General features: G+C 43.2%; 1 protein-coding gene across 3 annotated transcripts in view; it reads left to right on the top strand.

The window, feature by feature from the left end:
- The window catches only part of LOC100874761 (uncharacterized), a 95,038-nt gene that overhangs the window by 46,588 nt on the left and 28,527 nt on the right, over positions 1-19,923 (top strand). The gene's annotated exons all lie outside the window — the stretch shown is intronic.

The following is a 19,923-nucleotide window of genomic DNA, read 5'->3' as shown; positions in this document are numbered from 1 at the left end:
TTCAAAATTGTCGTTCCCTTATTCCGACGATGCAAGAGGCACGTACACGCGCCAAGAGGCTTGCAAAAATTAACGCGGACCGGAATAAAAATGCCTCCGAATGTCGATGCTTCGAACGGTGTTCAAGTACCATTTTAAGTACAAATTCATTTGCATCTTGGCTCTTCTGTTCAATTATACTTAAGACCTAAGTGGCAGGACTAATAATTTTATTGGGAGCACTGTGATCTCATCATCAATTGAGAAAAAGTCACTTATCGCTCGTAACATATTCTACATAAAATATATTTAATTCCGACAACTACGAGTTCGTGATTTAGAGAAGAGGTTATAAGGAGTAAGGACCAAAAAGGGGTGAGAACATATAAGGGGTGTAGCCTATTGATTTTAACAAGGTGTTTAGGGTTCGAAGAAAGAGCAAAGCGTAACAATAGTCTCGTCGATTCGATTTCCAATTCTTTTGTAAACTTGCCCCTTTTTTCTCGACGTGCTCTCGTCGAGACTCCCTCGGAGAGATTGACCAGTTCCGTAATTAAAGGTTAAAAACGGAGCGGAGTTTCCGTTGAATAGCAACTGCCAAGTTTTCTTCGATGACAACGGAAAGCTTTCTTTCGAACGGGCATAAAGTGATTCGAGTTCCCTTGCTCCCTAGAGAAACGCATTTATCCGAACATCGTTATAAAGCGACGAATTAAATCGCGAAAATTGCACTCTCCGCTGCGACAGCGAATGCCGGAGTCTTGTTCGATAATTGCTGCTCCGGACGGGATTATTGGTAATTGTTTTCTTAAAACGCCATTTCCTGACAATGCCGGCTTTCAGGTAAAGTAAGCAAACCTACGAAAACGTTCGTTACCAACTTTCAACTGCTCCAACGACAAAAAATTCCATTTCTTTGATTAAGTAAATGAAATAAGCTGTAAAGAGAATTATGGTTATAACAACCAAGCAAAAAATTGAAAAATCTACGGAATAAGCCAGGGGTTCGCATTCGGATAAACAGTAAGCGACATATTGGAAGACAAAGGTATTGAAAATCATCTCGTATCGATATTGCTCTTCTGTATCTGCAAACTGAAACGAGATTTCAGAGAGGGGTAGCAGCTGGAACGGTAGAATTGCCTACAGACATTGCGCCTAATTAGATGATCAAAGTAATCGTCGCAGGCAGGATCGAAACTTCGGCGAGGTGCATCTACTCAGACTGCGGTGCACTCGATTACCGCAAAACCGACATTTGCATCACTCGTATGCGCTCGCTTTTCCGAAAACTGTATTAATTTATACGCTCGAGGCAGAACTTCACTTTTGTTCGCGTCATTCCGAATTCGTATCACTGTTACCTGGATACTCGTCGCATGTGCGTTCAATTTTGACGAGTTGCGTTGTGATTCGAATTTTAACTGTGTCGTACTTTGACTCTTTACTAAATTTACTACGCATGGAATGTGTTTCTATGTACAAGATGTTTTATTACGCCTGCAAAATATGTCAATAATCACTTTGATCACAATAAGAATGGGAGTACATTTCTGTATTTCATCACTGTCCAACATTCAAGTCTTGAAAGCTCGAATAATAATTTAAGTTGAATTAATAATTTAAAATTGTACCAAAAGAAACTCGTTAAAGCGGTATTAAATTTAAGAAGCGTGTTGACCGGGAAGTAGCAAGTTGATCAAGGCAAGCGAGCGAAAGCAACGTCAGAAATTTTGTAACTTTCCTCCGGGTACTTTTTCGTTCGCTGAAAATTCTCGGCGATCGTATCGATTGTGCATTAAGCCCCGGCTCGCGATGAAAACGCAGTTTACGTAGCAATAAAGTAACTCGTACCGTTGAGACAGATCTGGGACTGTGGACGTGATTAATTGACCCGCGCTTTTTTTATTCGCGCAGACATCTGACGGGAAATGTCACACTGTTATTTTTGCCCTCTGCATTCGATTTGATATTTGTGCGTTTAATGATCGAACTCTTAATCAGATTCCAATATTCTACAAAATTTATACTTCGAACGAGATCAATTAGATTAGAAATCAAGAAGTAAACGATTAAAAATAAAAAATGTTTACACTGTCTCCAGCAAATTTCCTTAATAATCTGATAATAGATTTTTAATTCGTCCCATTTTATTCCGGCGCTATGATAACCCGATTCCAGAGCGTTTCACCGCTTTCTTTCTCAATTAAAAATATTTCGCGCTATTCAGTAACCCGTCGGATTCATTGTCCAAAGCGTTTCCTTTTATCGCGAAATTTTTCTGGAATACCAATCCGAGCGATTCCACACTTTTCACGGAGAACGATGCGAACAACAGTTAACAAGAGACAGACAGGAAGAGAAAAGAGCCGGCAGCTGTAGAAAAGAAATTTCTTCAGCTTATTCTCGGCGTTTCGAAGCTGAATGGAATTATGAATATCAAACGGTGCACAGGGCATAAAATATACCCCGAGTTTCGGAATATTTGCGCAAACAGTTTACGTGCTTTCTATTGTGCGTTCGCGTAATATCGCCCTTGTGCCTTTGCATAAGAGTTGCCCCGGATTTTTCGTGAAAAGCGGGCGGTCCGACCCCGGGCCAACAATGGCCAATAGAAATTTTGATGTTTCTTCGTTGGCTCTTTCGCGAGTGGACGCTCTCGGTTATTATCGATAACCGACAAAACAGGAGCCTCGTTGAATATTTTCTGCGGAAAAAGATTACGATAACCGATAAACACCCCCTTCAATTTCCCACTGCAAAATTCTTTTCTATATCGATTTTTTAATTTATATACAATGAATATTTCGCCCTAAAATCCGATCAGTAATTCCAACGATTCAAGAATATTTCCTATAACTAAATCACTAACAACTGGAAGACAGATTCGGTCCCAGAAAAGATAGCCGGAGTAAATTTTACTATTCGTTTTTATAACACGAATATCGAAAGATCCCAATAACCATTGGGAATTTCATTTTCTCTATAGGTTCTCGGCAGGATGAAGCGAGCAACTTCATGGACCAATAACCAGCCCCAATTTGCCTTTTCGTTCGCGATTCTATTACACGGGGCCATAGCGTTTCGAAGTCACGGCAAACTACTCAATTATCCGCGAACGGATTATACCAGCTTCCGAATTAAACTTGAAACTTTAAGAGGGCCGACCACTTATAACGGTAATAAAGCATGGCGTTGCCTTGTCGGGGATTTCCGGATTATCCAGCTTCTACGAATTATCCATTCTACTTCTTATCGCTCGGATTATCGATAATCGAAGCGACATTGTATCGCTGCCGAACCAATCACCGATACACGGTGCATCGATAGGCTTTATCGCGGTGAGCGCTTGCCGCCATTCCCTGGACAATGGCTTGCGTCTTACGCTCCTAATTCGATTTCTAAATAAACGGATGAACCCTTTCAAATTTTAGAAATCAACTGTAAAAGGGACAGTTGACGCGATACTGCATAATTTCTTCCTTTGCAAAATTGGGGTTCGTGTAATTCTTATTCGTCTTTCAAAATGATCAGCTCTTTTAAAGCCTTGCACTATTTCGACTCGTACTTTGTATGAATTTCTTGTCATTTCAAGAGACAAAAAGTCAGGGTACCTGCAACCTATGTCAAGATAGGCTGAATCATAAAAATGTCCTGCAACCCTGTGAACGTCTGAACAACCTGCAAGAATGAGACTCATTAGACTCGTTACAGAAATTAAAAATAAATTTTGCTATTTTTACATGGAGTTGCACAACGCGATACGAGTACCATCACCCAAACGCTATTATGCAAAATCGAATACAATTATTCGCAGTCCTTGGAAGCTCTCAAGCTTCATCGGCGAGTACAATCGATTTACTCGTTCACGAGTTCTCCTTCCATAAAACGTCAAGACCCGGATCACTTAGCTGTTCCTTGCAATCGTCGCGGCGAGCTAATGGAACGTGCCTTTGTCCGTCTCGATCCTAAACCGTTGAAAACGCCTCACCTTCTCAGCCAGCATAATTATAACATTTGACCCGCACTGTGTTCAGCTCGGTGGAAACGTCAACGACAGACGAGAGACGAACCCCTGGCCCTCGAGGCTGGTAGTTGGCACTCGTGAACGGGGTAAAATGGCATCCCGACTAATTCACGTTCCTTTGCCGGTGACGGTCAGTCAAGATGGCTCGTGTGTTTCGGTGATACATTATGCGTGTCGGCCCCTGTCACGCTATACCGACCGGGAATTTGTGGAGAGTGTTTGCAACCAACGGAGAATTGTGCTCCACTCACGCTCGATTTATGGTTGCGGAATGACGATGCTTCTGCACTTTTCCCTGGAACGGTTAAATTTCTTCTGCACGCTTTTTGTACCTCGTGATCTATGGTTTCCCTCATTTTCATGCGTGAGGCGGTCTTAAATCTACTTTAATCGAAGTTTTGCTTATAGATTTTCTGTTGTTTACTTCAGGTTTTGTACTCCTGTTTACTTCTGGTACCGAGTACCTGATTGATAATGCATAGGGGGAATGTACACGAAGCTTCAACTAAATTGGGGACCTGTTATCAAGTATTGTAGCCTAAACTTAGGAACAAGCATGAGTATAATTCTACATCGAAAGAAAAGTACAGACAGTCCCTTAACCTACAAATTTTCTCATCAGACCTAACAACAGCGGTGTTAAATGAAGAACGTTGAAATGTATATTTTCAAATTATAATCGGAACACGATCTTTACGCAAATTTAGACGTGTCACATTCTGTAACATGCACCATGAGTCCAACTTGTCATAAGTCAACAGGTTAATATTTCAATAAAAAGACTACCCAGTAAAGTACTGAACTACCCCGGAAAGTGCATAACTCCATTGGATCTCGAGAAGCTCCCTCGAGAGGTTATAGTTCGATTTTGTCTCAATAAAGTTGGCGAAGTGGCGCGAAAGAAGGGTTCTCGAGGCGAGGAGGCTCCTACCGAGACAATATTTAGATCGTTGCATTAGTTTGAACCGTTAAGCTGTCCCTCCGCGCCGATAAATAATTATAAGGGGGTAATAAGCGTTCGGCCAAGTCGGGAAGTTGAGCCGCAAATTGTTTATTAAGCTGTCGCCGGAGGAAAATAGGATTCGACAGGGTCCCGGGGGACCAGCACGTGGCCAAAGTACTCCAGATTTAATCTGAATCTTCAACGACGGAATATAAGGGAACCAGAAGCTGACGAGGCAAACTTTTCTCGTTAAAGCAACGGTCCCCGTTTTACGCGGCCGACTGTCCGAGCAACCCGATTATCCTTCGGATGCATACAGACGAAACGATCGGTATAAACAGACTCGACTGCGCGGAAACTTGCTAATTTATGTTAAAATAAGGGAGCAAAAGGGATGGACTTGTCGACGCGGGAACATAATCCTTGACCGAGATTCGTGGGGCGAAGTTTGCTCTACTTGGGTATTTTATGTTGTAATACCATTGATACGACGATAGAATATTTAGCGGGATACGAAATTTTAATTATGAACACTTTAAGCTGAACAGGAGAAGCGAGTGAATAATTTAATGGGAAGAAATCGGCTTTCCGGAAACTGGTTCGTATAATCCATATTATAGACGAGGATAATTAATAAGTTCTAGTCTGTTCAGTTGGATATTTTATTAGCGAAACATTTCATTAGAGAATTACTTCGACTGTGGACAGACGAGAATTGAATTATGTAGAGAATTATTGGGAAAATGAGGAACGTGGACACGAGCGTGTTTAGATTTAATCAAACTAAGTATTATGCACATTCGGTCACCGGTATTATATCCGTGCTGAGCTACGAAGTATTTCTCGGACCATCATTTCCATTTCAATCGACAAAGTCACTTGTTGAAACATTGAAATACAGTCCTCGTAACGGAGACCGGCCACAGTGAAAAGTTCCAAAAATTCTCCACCAACCACTGTTTATATCAAAAGTTTTCCGCGAAACCCGTCCAGCCGACAGTCAATAATTCAAGCACGTATTACACTCGCGAACTATATTTCTTCCCAGTATGTAGCAAGTTTCGCGATAACTTACCGTGGACTCGTTCGTTCAGGTACTACAACTTGAATAATTCTACTCGAGGATTCAAACGAACCTCGACGGTATACATTACGCGAAATGCTTACTCTGACACACTCGTGCTTTTCGAAATATTTGTCAAGGTTTATGCCGCGACCGTACTACTGCGCGTTACGTTTCTGCGAGGTGTATTGCCACGTGTTGTGTATTTACGCAATCTGTTAATCTATGCGAATTAACGATGTATGTCGTGTGTCGAATTCTCCACGTATCAAATTTTCTGCGTACTGAATTCTTTACGTATCGAATTTCCTACGCGTCGAATTCTTTGGGTATCGAGTTTCCTACGTCGGGTATCCACGTATTGAATTTCGTACGCGTCGAATTCCACGCGTATCAAATTTCCTACGCGTCGAATTCTCTACGTATCGAATTTCCTACGCGTCGAGTTTCCCACGTATCGAATTTCCTATGCGTCGAGTTCCACACGTATCAAATTTCCTACGCATTGAGTTCCACACATATCAAATTTCCTACGCGTAGAATACTCTACGTATCGAATTTTTTACGCGTGGAGTTTCTCACGTATCGAATTTACTACGCGTTGAATTCCACACGTATCAAATTTCCTACGCGTCGAGTTCCTCACGTATCAAATTTCCTACGCGTCGAGTTTCCTGCGTATCGTATTCTCTACGCGTCGAATTTTCTATGTATCAAATTTCCTACGCGTTGAGTTCCTCACGTATCAAATTTCCTACGTGTCGAGTTTCCTATGTATCGTATTCTCTACCCGTCGAATTCTCTATGTTCTGAATTCTCCATGCGTCGAATTTCATACATATAATTATTTACGCGCCGCATCTCGCGTAGAATATCCGCTCATTAAATAAATGATTAACCGTCTGAGAGTAAATAGATAATGAAGTGGTTTCCTTAGCTGTCTCATCTTTCAAATCTCTGGTAAACTCGGCAAAAGGAACGGTGAGATGGTGGTTGTGGGTCACGCAGTCATCTCACGCACGCAAGACCAACTTTGTTTTCCCCATTGTACCGTCTCGTTGTCGCCGGCTGTGACTCGGCTTTGTCTCTAAACAGTCTTGTTCCTTTCCCGTATTCTCCGGCGACAATCTCGCGGGATGAGCTCAGTTTTCGCTCTGTTAATCGTTGAATTCACTCACGAACGATCCATTTCTATCGTGATGCTGGAAACAAGGGCACGTTCCAAAAGTACGAGTATATCCTCGAGATCGTCGGGATACGAGTGTCAGATGGAGAATTATTCTGTTCGGCTCTTCTTTTTTAACTGAACGTTTCGTGTCAGGTTAGGAGAAGAGAACGTGAGATGATTTCTTGAAAATCGCGTATGTTTCGCCGTGCTGCAAGAAAGACTGCAAGTGTATCTACCCTTGAGAATACGGTTTTGCTCTATTTGCTGCTCGCTCCGTTTAACGCCGTGCGCTCGTTTCGACCAAGAACCTGCCATTTTTGTATCATCAAATCGTGTCGGACTTTTCGCGTCTCGAAATTGACTACGCTCAGGCAGAGAGAAAACGAAGGAAAAGACTACGAAAACAATTAAATTAACTTCAACGAGCTTCGCCCGCGTATAAAAATTGCAGTAAAAATGCAAATGACGCGTAAAGAGTAATTAGTTCGGTCTTTAACGAACGTTCCCATTTTCGTTCCTGACAACCCTGTCGGTAACACGCAAGATGGAGGAAATAATTAATTAAGATCGAGCCGTCGATCGACAGGAAATAAATCGTTGCCGGTTATTCCGGGATAACGAGACCGAAAGCGTCGAAAGTAATTTCTCCCGGTGAAATTAAAATATCTCTGTCGGGCCGGGCAAGATCCGAATGGATGGTACGAAAGAGAAACCGAGATTTTCTCGAGAAAATGGGAAACGACGTAGCGCTTTTCCGTATCGTTCGCCAGCGTCTTGATTCGCGCTCCAGGTCCTTCTTTATCCTCAGAAATCCCTTTCGCGACGGAGGATACTGTTCCCTTCTCGGTCTCCTCGTGTTATTTTCTCCCCCTGTGCTCGTGGAATTCACGGCGAGGCAAACGGATTTGAACGTTGCAATACCCGCGCGGAATTTGCCCCGGAGGATCGAACCGGCTCTTTTCCACCTTCATTTTCTTCGCGTGCCTCGTGGTGCGTTAAGATCGTTTCCATGCTTCCATAACGCGTTCTTTGCGAGCCTGCTACTTTCTTGCGTGACGCCGACAATACATCCATGAGCGAATACACGAGTCGTACACATGTTACTCTTATCGCGTTCTACTCGCCGACAGATTAATACTTTACCATAATCGCGGTGGCAAACATGACCAGGAGATTTATGCACTCGAGATCACTAATTTATTTTACAGACTACATTGCAACACTCCCATCACATTTTACATAAATCTTAATATATCGTATGCTCTAAAAAGGCACTCATTAACGCCCTCCTCAACGATCACCAAATATGAAAATCAATTTATCAGAAATGAAACTGACTTTCTTAGACACCGGAGTTCTTGGAATATGGATTGATTAAAACCGCTCCGGTTTACAATTGCAGCACACGATTCGATATTCGCAGTAAAAATTGATGGAATCTTCCGGGTAGTCCTCGGGGACGGAAGTCGCGCTACGTTCATTCTCTCTATACCGAGGCTGAACAGCTCTAGGTAATAGACAGTCGAAGGAAGAGGCTCTTTCTAGAGGTATTACGGTCGTTCGAGAAAAAGGAGCTAATCAGTGGCGACTGAATCGAACCTGCTTCGGAACCTGAGATTTACCCCGTCACGCTTCCACCCTCGATAAAAAGCAGGGACGAAGCTTTGCTCGAGAGCATCCTTGGTTCGAATCTAGAGACTTCGAAGTGTGATTGAAGCACTTAATTCGGGAATTGGAGAGTTTAGAAAGTTGAGAATTTCGAGGTTCGAGAGTAGGAGAATTTTAGAACTTGGTGGTCTGAAATTTAAGAATTTGGGTAGAAGAAATTATTTTTTAAGAAATTCAGGAATGTAGGAATTAAATTTGAAGAATTTACGCGTGAAAAAATATAAATGCAGGCGTGAAGAGTCATGTGGTACCGGGGGAGAAATGGCACACGTCGAAGATGCAGGTGGTTGTCTGCCAATAGCAAGCATCTCGAGCGTTACATCGTTGCTGGTCGATTGCAGTCGCGATATCGATTGTGAAGGGGCAAGAAGCCGTGACAGAAGAGGCTGGAGAAACCTCCGGACAAGCGGATAGAAGGCTTATCAGCGATCGTGCCCCGGCACGAGGATTTCCAGCCCTCTTTAGCTGGCCTCGAGACCCGTTAATATCTCACCGAGATTGCTCTCGACCGCCATGAGGGTTCTATAGCGTGATTCATAAACGTGTCTCAATTAACATTGGTAATATTGCTCAATCACTAACAGCTGACGAATGATCCAAGATCAAGTGCAGCATACCACAATACGTGGTGTATCAAATGCACCAGAATATGTGGAGGCATTTATCTGCAAAGCACAACGTAATCTATGAAATCCACGAGTCTATACCCAGAGTCTACTCCAATATTTTGTCGCGAACATCGATTCTTTCCCAGCGGAAAATTTCCCTAAGGATTGCAAGAGCGATCGTTCATCCGAAACACCTTCCATCAAACGTTTTTGCCCCTCGAGCCTGATCCAGCTCTCTTCGGGAGAGACACAAGCTCCCCTGATCGAGGCGCGTAAGAAACGGCATTTTTCAAAGTCGTCCTTAAACCGTTCCCTCGAAAGTACAGTACGGATATCCACGAGGGAAGAAGTTTGGAAGTTTCGCGCACATCGACGCACACACGCCGTTTCGATACACCCGTTGTATAGTTGGCAAGCCTCCAGGGCTTCCTCTTAACCTGATTAAACGACGTTTATTGTCGCTGCGAACGAGACGGGCTAGACTGTATCAGAAGGGAAACAAGGGGAACGACGCCGAGTCCCGGTTGTTCGTTCGGGTGGTACGGGGAGGTGTACCGCTCTCTCGACACAAGCGAAACAGCCAGTTATAAGAGGCAGGGGGATGAAAAGAGCGGATACTCGATGAAAGTTTGCCCTTAGAGAAGACGCACAGGATGCGGTTGGTTGCTCGGTTCCAGAGAGCAACTCGGAATCCTCGATGAGAACTGTCGGTGGAATTGCTCTGTTGACTTTGCTATCGCCGTTCCGTACGTCGTTAATCTTGTCTCGTTACCAGTCGTCGGATCAAATTGTCATCGGTTGATTTATCGTTTCCCCGTTAATTCTCCGACGGCCACTTTTTTCTCATTACTGTATCGAAATAAATTAACGCGTTTGATCGCGTGCCATGTACACCGTTGATCAAATACTTGGGCACCGATCAGAGGAGTTTGACAACTCTTAGCTTCGGGCAGATAGCATCGATCAGAAATCGTTTAAACTATCTTTCAGTTCAGCCAAGTAGAACAGCCCGTATATAGTCAGACAAGAATCATATAACCTTCCAAGTCGAACAGTGCAATTTTCATAAACCTGTCCTCGTTTATACATGAAATCACTACGATCTGCAAAGCTCTGTTCTTTAATCATGGTACCAAAGAATCAAGAAGACTCTTGAATCTTCTTCACATCGTGCAAATCTACAGTGCTTTAGTTCGATATTCTCTTACTTTCCACAGATTCCTGCCCCACGAACCTACCCCGCATATATCAAGAAATTTCATACGAACGTGGAAAATATATTACTGTGAACGCAGAAAATTCCGAGTATGTAGAACATTTTTACCAGGGGACAAACCGCTGTGGATAGTCTTTCTTCAAAAAGAAAAATGAACTGCGTGGACTGCAACTCGACAACGTTCGAAAGTTGCGATTATTTGCAACTATTTTCGCAATCATTTTCAACATTACGTGAGCGATTTAGCCAAGTTGAAACAGCGCGAACGAAGTTACCCGTAAACGCATCTAAATGCAGATTATCCGTGGCGCTCTAACGTATCCGGCACAGTCGTACGTGTAATTAGAAACGCGCAATTAAGGTAAGCTTAAGGCGATATCGCGCCTCGCGACTACGAAACTCTGGGCGAGAGATTATTCGGTTGAAGCGTCGGAAACGGTGCCTCGAGGATGAGCCAGGAAAATGTGACTGATGGCTCTACTCAACGGGATATTTAAAACGACACGGCCATTGTAAACAGGCATTTATGTATCGCGAAGAACAGTTTTCTTGAGTGCTTCCACTTTCGAACGCTCGAGCTTTTAGGCTTCGTACACGTTTCTAATGTTTCTTACATGTTCATATCCGTTCATCTAATACATTTAGATGTTCATATTTCAGTTCCACATTTTCTAGCTTAACAAGGTATGAATTTACGGAGGTACATGAAGAATGTCAAAAATTCATTTCCACATATTCTCCGATTTATCTGGGTAGTTTCAAACTGATTCAAGTTCTAGCAAAAGATTGTAGGAGATAAAAAATGTAGTCGTACTAGAGTTTTGCCTAAGCGTGAAGATTGTGAACGAGGCTTTAGCATCGCGGTCGAAATTCAGGGAAGATGAATGTAGTCGGGCAAAAAGCGATGCATCGTCGTTAAAATATCGCGAACGGGGGGATTATTTTCGTGTTATCGCGAACGTGGACGTCCGCGATAAGAAATGATGAGAAGCGGCGTGAGATAGTGGGACGATCTGTAAAGGGACTTAATGGCACCGAGGGAGATTTCGCGAACGTTCGCAAAACCGTGCAAATCATTCGATGCGGGGGCAAAAAGCATTCGAAATTCGTCGACGCGACGTAACAACGTGGAACGTTATCTGTACCGTGAAATAACGAGGGCCGGTAAAAAATGGGTAATTGAGAAAATCCGCGTCCGAGGAAAACAATGAAGCAGCTTTTACGTCCACGGCGACAGGATAAATCAATCCACGACATTGGAGGATAATGGCGTTCTAAGCGACGGCTGGAGGCACAATAGCCGCGACAATAGCAACAATAATGACGTTCGCCAAGGAACAAAGGCAGCCGACTGTCGGTGTTCTCGAAACGTCGTAAAAACGGCAATTTCTTGCCGCGTCCCGTTCGCGAACGACGCCGATAAGGCAATCAAGAGATCAACGGTACGCGGAACGGATTCGCGAATCGTCGTGTCGTCGAGTGGCTCGTGAAAACGCGGCTTTATGCAAGCGTACAAAGCGATTTTACGACAGGCAACGAAGAATAAATACGATAACGAAAATAGAGACGGTTCTCCGCAAAGCAGAAAAATAAAAATCCTACCCCGAAACAAATCCTGCCTTCGTTTTCCAGAGAATCGAGTTCGAATACGGTTTAGAAATCGATTTCACGGGAGACAAAGGCTCGTACGCGAAAAAAAGCAAGATTTTTATTTCTCTTTAGATGGGTTTTCGTTACGATTTTTCATGCGAAATTCGATTCTCCTGTTGATATTGCACTCTCCCTTAAACTGACAATAACAGAAGCTTTCGGGATGAGTTCTCGATGCGGATAGTCGGCGCTGATGGTTTCAAGTACCGTGCGAGTTGGTTCGAATATCGACAGGCTATACGAGAAGCTTTTTTCAAGTATTTTCCAACGAAAAAGGAACGTGTTTTCGAATACGGCGCGATTCGAGACTTCTGCGTTTCGATAGGTTCGCAACAATTTCAACGTTAGAGCTAACAAGAGGGAAAAAGATATTGATATTCAACGATAGCGAATGCGATTGTTACCTTCTTATCGTAACGAGACATCCTGAACGGACACGTATATAACCGGACTCGTTGGAACGAGCCGTTTCCTCGATCGAATCGAACGAAGAAAGAATCGAAGGAATTAGCCGGGTTCCATTCGCGCCGTAGATCGGCCAACGGTGAAATTTCATTCGATCCAAAGAGCAATCGATTCCGGCATCGGACGTGCCCCGCTCTGGAATTTCCGAGCCAGCCCCTGTTCGCCTTTAACAGGCGGATTCTTTTCGCCGTCATCGAGAAGGAATTCGAGGTTCGTTTCCTCTGTCGAACGAAATCCCGGCGCGAAACTTTCCTCTCCGATGAAAAAAGGGAATTATTCTTTGTTCCTCGGACCAATACCGGACGATTTTTCCGTAGGAACATTGTGAAATTTATTACGAGCTCCTGCGTGCTGTTCCGCTAAAAGAACGAGCACGTCCGGATTGTCGTCCTTTGGAAAGCGGATCCACTGTCGCGCAAAGGTACGCGAGATTCTTTGTGCGAATCGTTCGCTGCACGCCTCGCAGGAATATTAAATCGACGAGATAAATTAAACACGCCAACGACAGCTAGCCGTACCTCTCTTTATCCCTTCGATTCACTTTTTCTCACGACAAAGAATTGTGTAGGAATGTCAAAGAATATGCCTTATTAACCCCTTGTCCTATGATTTTTTTGTAACGTGTTATCCTTAACACTAAAACTACCAAACCGGTCAAATGACCGCTCCACGAGCTTCTCAATAATAAGATATAAGGTACACACTCCTTGAAAACAGCATTTATTTTCATCAGGATAAAGAATAAATTTATGTTTTATCATTTGTATATTTATTCTTTAACTTCACTTTTAGTTTCAAAGTAAGTGTACATTATGTGTCGGTAGGTTTAGTGTTAAAACAGTGAAAGAAATATTATGTCAGCAATTTTTGAGTACGCAAATTATAATTGAACGTGCAGGGTATTAAAAATTCAGGTAGGATTTGTCACGGTTGAAGTGCGAGTGCGTCACGAGGGGTTAAAATTTTTCTAAATCTCTGAAATTGTAATCACGAGACGAGAGCCGAGCGGGAATATCCGGCACCGCGTCGCGTCTCTGCGGAAGTCACGGCACAGGCGATTTAAACGAGAAGTTTACGCTGTAATCCCCGCCACCTGCGATAGTTTTGCCCGAAATTCTGTCCCTCGGGTTCGAGGCTTAGCTCAGACTGCGAATTTCTGCTCGAACGCCGATCAGGGAGCTCCTTAAGGCGCGTTACACGCGATACCGCCGTAACACGATCGGTTCCAACCTGCTAACTTCCCAGTTCACGACCCTCCTTCTTATCGCGCCCTCCAGCACGCCCTAATTACCCTCGATACCGGATCTACGCTTCGTACTTCCGATATACTTCGACGGTGTACCCGAACGCTATCGTGTTGCGTCGTGTCGAATGTCGAAAGTCAAGATTGCATAGAATTTTCCATCTTGGAAGCGTTACGGTCCGAGAGCAGATATTTGACGGCTATAATTTTCCATAACACTAGTTGGACGACTACTGTGATATGACTGGTAGCCCGACAAGTAGATTTTGAGATACGCAGATGACTGTAGGCAGACAAGTAATCAGCCAAGTGGTACGCGGTGACGGGTGGTCAGACAAGTAGATGAAGCCCGTGACATCCGTGGTAGATTATGAGACGAGTAACTGTTTGTACAAATACCATGACAATTTCCCTTTCCGATAATACAAAACTTTAGCAAACTCCGAAGCAGCAAACGTAATCGAATGCAGCCACAAACGGTCTGAACGAGTGACTGTAAATTAATCGAGTGAATGAAAACAATGCACGCGTTCAACAAATGATACGCGCGTTACCGTCGCTATTACCGTCCGATCAATTCCCGGAGGACAGTTCGATCGGTTCGTAGCGGATCTTGAATTCCATCGTGGATAACATCGGGCGAGTTTAATCGAGAACGTACGATCGACCGTTCAATCATTCACCTCTTCGCCCGATGGCGTGATTGTTCGCGGGATGCAGTTTGCGTACGATAAAACTGGAACTAATACCGGCCGATTATGTGCTAACGATCGGTCTACTCGAAACGAGTACCGCGGCCGAAGGTAATTATATCGCGTTTAGGCGGCCGCGGCGAGTGTTACGCTACCCCATGGCTCGATTTGTTTGATTACACGGGAATCGGTTAGGCGCTAATGCGTTTATCAGCCTTGGCTTTTATGTTTGCCAGCGAACTTCGCCACGAATCGCACTACCAACGCTTGCATAATTCGTTCAACGAACGCTCGTGTAATCTACGAGTTTGGAGCAACAAATGGCTGCATAATTCCTGCACATTTGGAACTTTGAAGTGGTTCGTTGCACCTTTCCGAACCGTTAACACTGTCGCATAGGCGATAACTGATTAAACAACGTAATAAGGTCACTGATCAGATAGTCGACCCATTGATCGTGCAACTAAATTATCACAAGTTACCGTGAAACTTCGTACTGATCGTCACTGATCAGACAAGTAGATAAAGACACTAGCTATGCACGCGTGGCGTGGTCAGACAAGCTATGAAATTTGACTGTGGACACAGTGGAATATACAGATGAGAGGAGACATAAATCTTTAGATCCTAAGTAATGATCAAATACTGTGAATAGAGTAAGATACAGTGAATGTATGATTCCATGAACTGTACAGTTGTAATTTGAGATAATAATGCGAATGTTAATTTGAAAGTTGAATAGGCGATAAAACAATGGCATCAATGTTCGAAATACTTTGCGAATTCGAGGCTCGTGACACGTTTCCATAAACGAACGATTTTGCACGGTGGACGGTTTTGGCGAAAACCAATATCGGCCCACTCACGATTTATCCATATTCATTAGTGGGCTACGCCGATGCCGCCTACCAATCAGCCTCGATAATTATCCACGTAATTAGGCCGGGGCTGGCTCAAACACACCCATTGCGAGTCCATCCTGTATTTCACTTAGCAGCAACGCTGAAATGAAGCAATATCGTAGTCCACGTTCGTTTGGTCACGTTTTTACTTCTTCTCGTGCACGGAATTCGTATTACGATTAGAACGTTTTCTGTCATTGTAGGACAAATATCGTGCATCGTTCAATAATAATTAATGGAAGACTAGTAGCGAGGTTTCGATATCGAACTAATATTTATTTATTCGAGCGTTCAACGAATTCCGTTTAACCGTGGAAAGTTTCGACAGCGTTAATTAAACGCGCGTCAAAATTCCCCCACTCTCTTATAGTTCTGTTCAATTTCCGCTGTCGGACGGAAACGGCTAGAAATTAGTCGACGAGGTGATATTTTCGTTCAATTAACGAAACCGATACGCCGTGATTTAATTTACCGTAGAAACGTTTCGTATTTTTTTGCCGAACCCTCGATGGACAAAGTAATCCGACGAAAAACGGTGCCTAAAATTCGCTGTATTCGCGATTGCAAACTTTTCGCGCAAACTTTAACGTTCCACTTGCACGTTCCCAACGAGCATTCACCCTCTAGGCGTGCTACGTTTGTGTGGCATCGCGTCGAAATTCGCGTTGTTTATCCGAACTGCATAGCTTCTGTCCGGGATCAGAATAATGGCCGATAAAACGAGTTATCTCGCAGTCAGCGCATTGCGTCGACGAAACTCTTGTTTTTCTCCATTACCCGACATAAAACATTTCGCGGAAAAAGTATATGTTCGTTTAACGAATTCAATCGATTCATCTTTGCTTATTATTTTTAAACGAGCGAATAAAGCTGAATCGTGCTATCGACACGCTATATCTGTTCCGCTTCGTTTAACTCATCACGCTTCTCCAAAGAACCCTCGAACCACTTATCGAGCTTAATGAACATTATTCGCGTTCAAACTGCACAGATTAATTGACTCGTCCGTTATATAGTTGCAGAATAAACGCGTCCAATTTTCATCATGATCGCGAGATTCCATTGAACGCTCGCATTCCGAAATTGCCGACTAATCTGTACGCGATTCGCACGACGGAAGCTCGATCGATCGAATACCACGAATACCTCGATAGCTGCGTATTCGTGAGTGTCGCTGATCCACGGCTCTGAGTCGGTCTAATCCGGATTACCGAGCCTTCGAAGATGCCTCGAGTACAGCCGCGACACGTTCGATACGACCTGAGAAAAACGAGACCTTTCCACGTCTTCAGATATTTTACTGAAAGAAATCAGGTATAGACCTTACAAGTTTCATTGGTCAAACATGTACGATTATAGCACCAAATGACGTTATTGAACAGACTAACAGTACAACGTGTCTGCTCAAACTAATAGTTTAAAGTAGCTGGTAAGACAGGCTGTACCAGATAACTGATCAGACAAGTAGAACAGGTAATTGATCAGACAGCTCGCATGAAGTAACTAATCAAATAAGTATTACAACGTAACTGGTTAGACAAGTTGCACGAGAAACTTGATTGGACAAGTAAGACAAGGTGACTGATTAGACAAGTAGTATATGGTAATCGATCAGACGAGTAGTACAAGGTTGCTGGTAAGACAGGTTGTATGAGGCAGTTGATCAAACATGTGGTACAAGCAATTGGTCAGACAAGTGGTACATGGTAATTCATTAGACAGGTCGCTTAAGGCACTTGGTCAGACAAGTGGTACGAGGCAACTGGTCAGACAAGTAGTATATGGTAACTGACAGGACATGTTGTACAATGCAATTGGTCAGACAACTAGTACATGGTAAGTTATTAAACAGGCTCTTCAAGGGAGTTGGTCAGACAAGTGGTACGAGGCAACTGGTCAGACAAGTAGTATATGGTAACTGACAGGACATGTTGTACAATGCAATTGGTCAGACAACTAGTACATGGTAAGTTATTAAACAGGCTCTTCAAGGGAGTTGGTCAGACAAGTGGTACGAGGCAACTGGTCAGACAAGTAGTATATGGTAACTGACAAGACATGTTGTACAATGTAATTGGTCAGACAAGTAGTACAGGATAACACATTAGACAGGTCGCTCAATGGACTTTGTCAGACAAGTGGTATACGGCAACTGGTCAGACAAGTAGTATGTAGCAGCTCATTAGACATGTTGTACAATGCAATTGGTCAAACAAGTAGGTTAAGATAAATTATAAGACAAGTAGTGGATGGATACTAGTAAAAGAAAATAGTATGTACTGGTTGAAAGGACAAGTAGATTATGGTCACTGGTCAGACAAGTAAATAATGACATTCAATGACTAAATGAATAGAATGTGGACACCTACAAATCAAACGGTGTATAAATACTGGTCAGACGAGTAGCACATGATTGCCCAACAACTAAATAATATATGGTCACTGGTCAGACAAGTAGATAATGACAGTCAATCACTAAATGAATAGAATGTGGACACCTACAAATCAAACGGTGTATAAATACTGGTCAGACGAGTAGCACATGATTGCCCAACAACTAAATAATGTGTGGTCACTGGTCAGACAAGTAGATAATGTCAGTCAACGACTAGATGAATAATGGACAGCCACGAATCAAACGGTGTATAAATACTCGTCGGACAAGTAGTGCGCGATTACCGGACAACCGAATAATATATGGTCACTATTTTTTTCCGGCCTAGAATGAAAAATGAAAATATAAATAGTAGCGTTATCTCCATGTATTTTTGCATGGTCAACGAACCTTTTATCTTGGCGTAAAATTAAGAGACACGAATATCGCAGTGTTCCAGAAAAGAGAACGAAAGAATTAGAGAGACGAAAGCGAGAATAATTCTTTTTCAAACGGAGTTATTGTTCCGTAGCGCGGAATTGGCAATATCGCTCGTGCCGCGAGTCATATCCGGTTCACTAGCACGAGGCCGCACAAACGACCATCGTATTCCCGTGGGAACGTTCTCCTCCGAATAAGTCTGTATCGTTTACCGAGCATCCAACCGACACGTTGCCAGAGGACTGTTCAAGCGGTTCTACAGAGACACAATGTATAGTAAAAACGCTCTCGGTGGACGTCGAGTTTCATTTTTCTTTCAAAATCGATATTTAACCAGACGAACGCTTTTTGGCTCGTTACGAACAGAAACGATAAATTGCGTATTTAAACAAATAGAACAGGATAAAAATAAGCAATTATCGAAAGGCTGGTGCAACAAAGCGAAATAGGTCGGACGAGTAGAACGACAGCCAGCAAGTAGAACAGGATTGTAAATGATCAGACACGATCAGACAGAAAAATAGGCAATTATCGGAAGGGTAGTACAAAAGAGCGAAACAGGTCAGACATGTAAAAGCTGCACAGCTAGCAAGTAGAACAGGTCATTTGTTGTCAGACCAGATTCAAACAATAAAATAAATTGAAGAACAGTGAAGTGGCTGTTACACACAAAGACGCTCCAGAATTCTTACCTCGCCGGTCAAAAGGAACACTTTCACGAAGCGTACAGAAACAATCGCGCGAAGTAAAGCAGTATTTTATTTGTGCTTCGAAAAGTGACTGTTATATAAAACAAGCGATGGCGCTGGAATAAAAGTTGATTCCTTTCGGCAGAATTTCTGTATTTTTAGTGTAATGCACGCTGAGTGCTCGGTGTATCTTGGATTGTGTCGGCGTCGTGTTTCCACTCGGGGAGGAACGATGAAATTAGACGAGAAAGGAGAGACGGACGAAGGAATGCATCGCATTACCTTGCGTTTGTTCGACTCGACGTGCTCCTACGGGAAAACCAAATAAATCCGTGGGGGAATGGAAGACCAAACAGGGCTCGATAAAACTAAACACGAGAGAAATCATAGAAATATGTTCGAAAAATGTCGAACGCGATGTATTCGAAAGATAATTCGACGTCGAGGCTTTTCCCTCAAAGGAGGAATTTGACGTCCGTACGAACTTTAAAAATATATTTCATCCGGTTTAAATCTTGAAGTCCACATTTTTGGCATATTTATCATGTTTGCGTGAATAACGAGTGTTCGCTCGATTAAACCACAATCCTCCCTTTTGTTAAAGGGATCTCCTTAATCTTCGGTCTGGAACAAGCTTGTAAATTTCCCGGCAGTATTGTAGCAGGTCCTGTGAAAGGATTCGCGCGAAACAAGACAGAAAGCTGCATTAACACGAGAAGGGAGCGACGGGCTGGATCTAAAGGTGGATACTGCGGAACGTCAAGATTAGACGTTTCGCAGACTACGGGTAATACC

Source organism: Megachile rotundata, chromosome 13, assembly GCF_050947335.1.
Source record: "Megachile rotundata isolate GNS110a chromosome 13, iyMegRotu1, whole genome shotgun sequence".
Lineage (NCBI taxonomy): Eukaryota > Metazoa > Arthropoda > Insecta > Hymenoptera > Megachilidae > Megachile > Megachile rotundata.
Note: the sequence above shows the minus strand (reverse complement) of the source record. Positions and strands in the feature narration are given on the sequence as shown.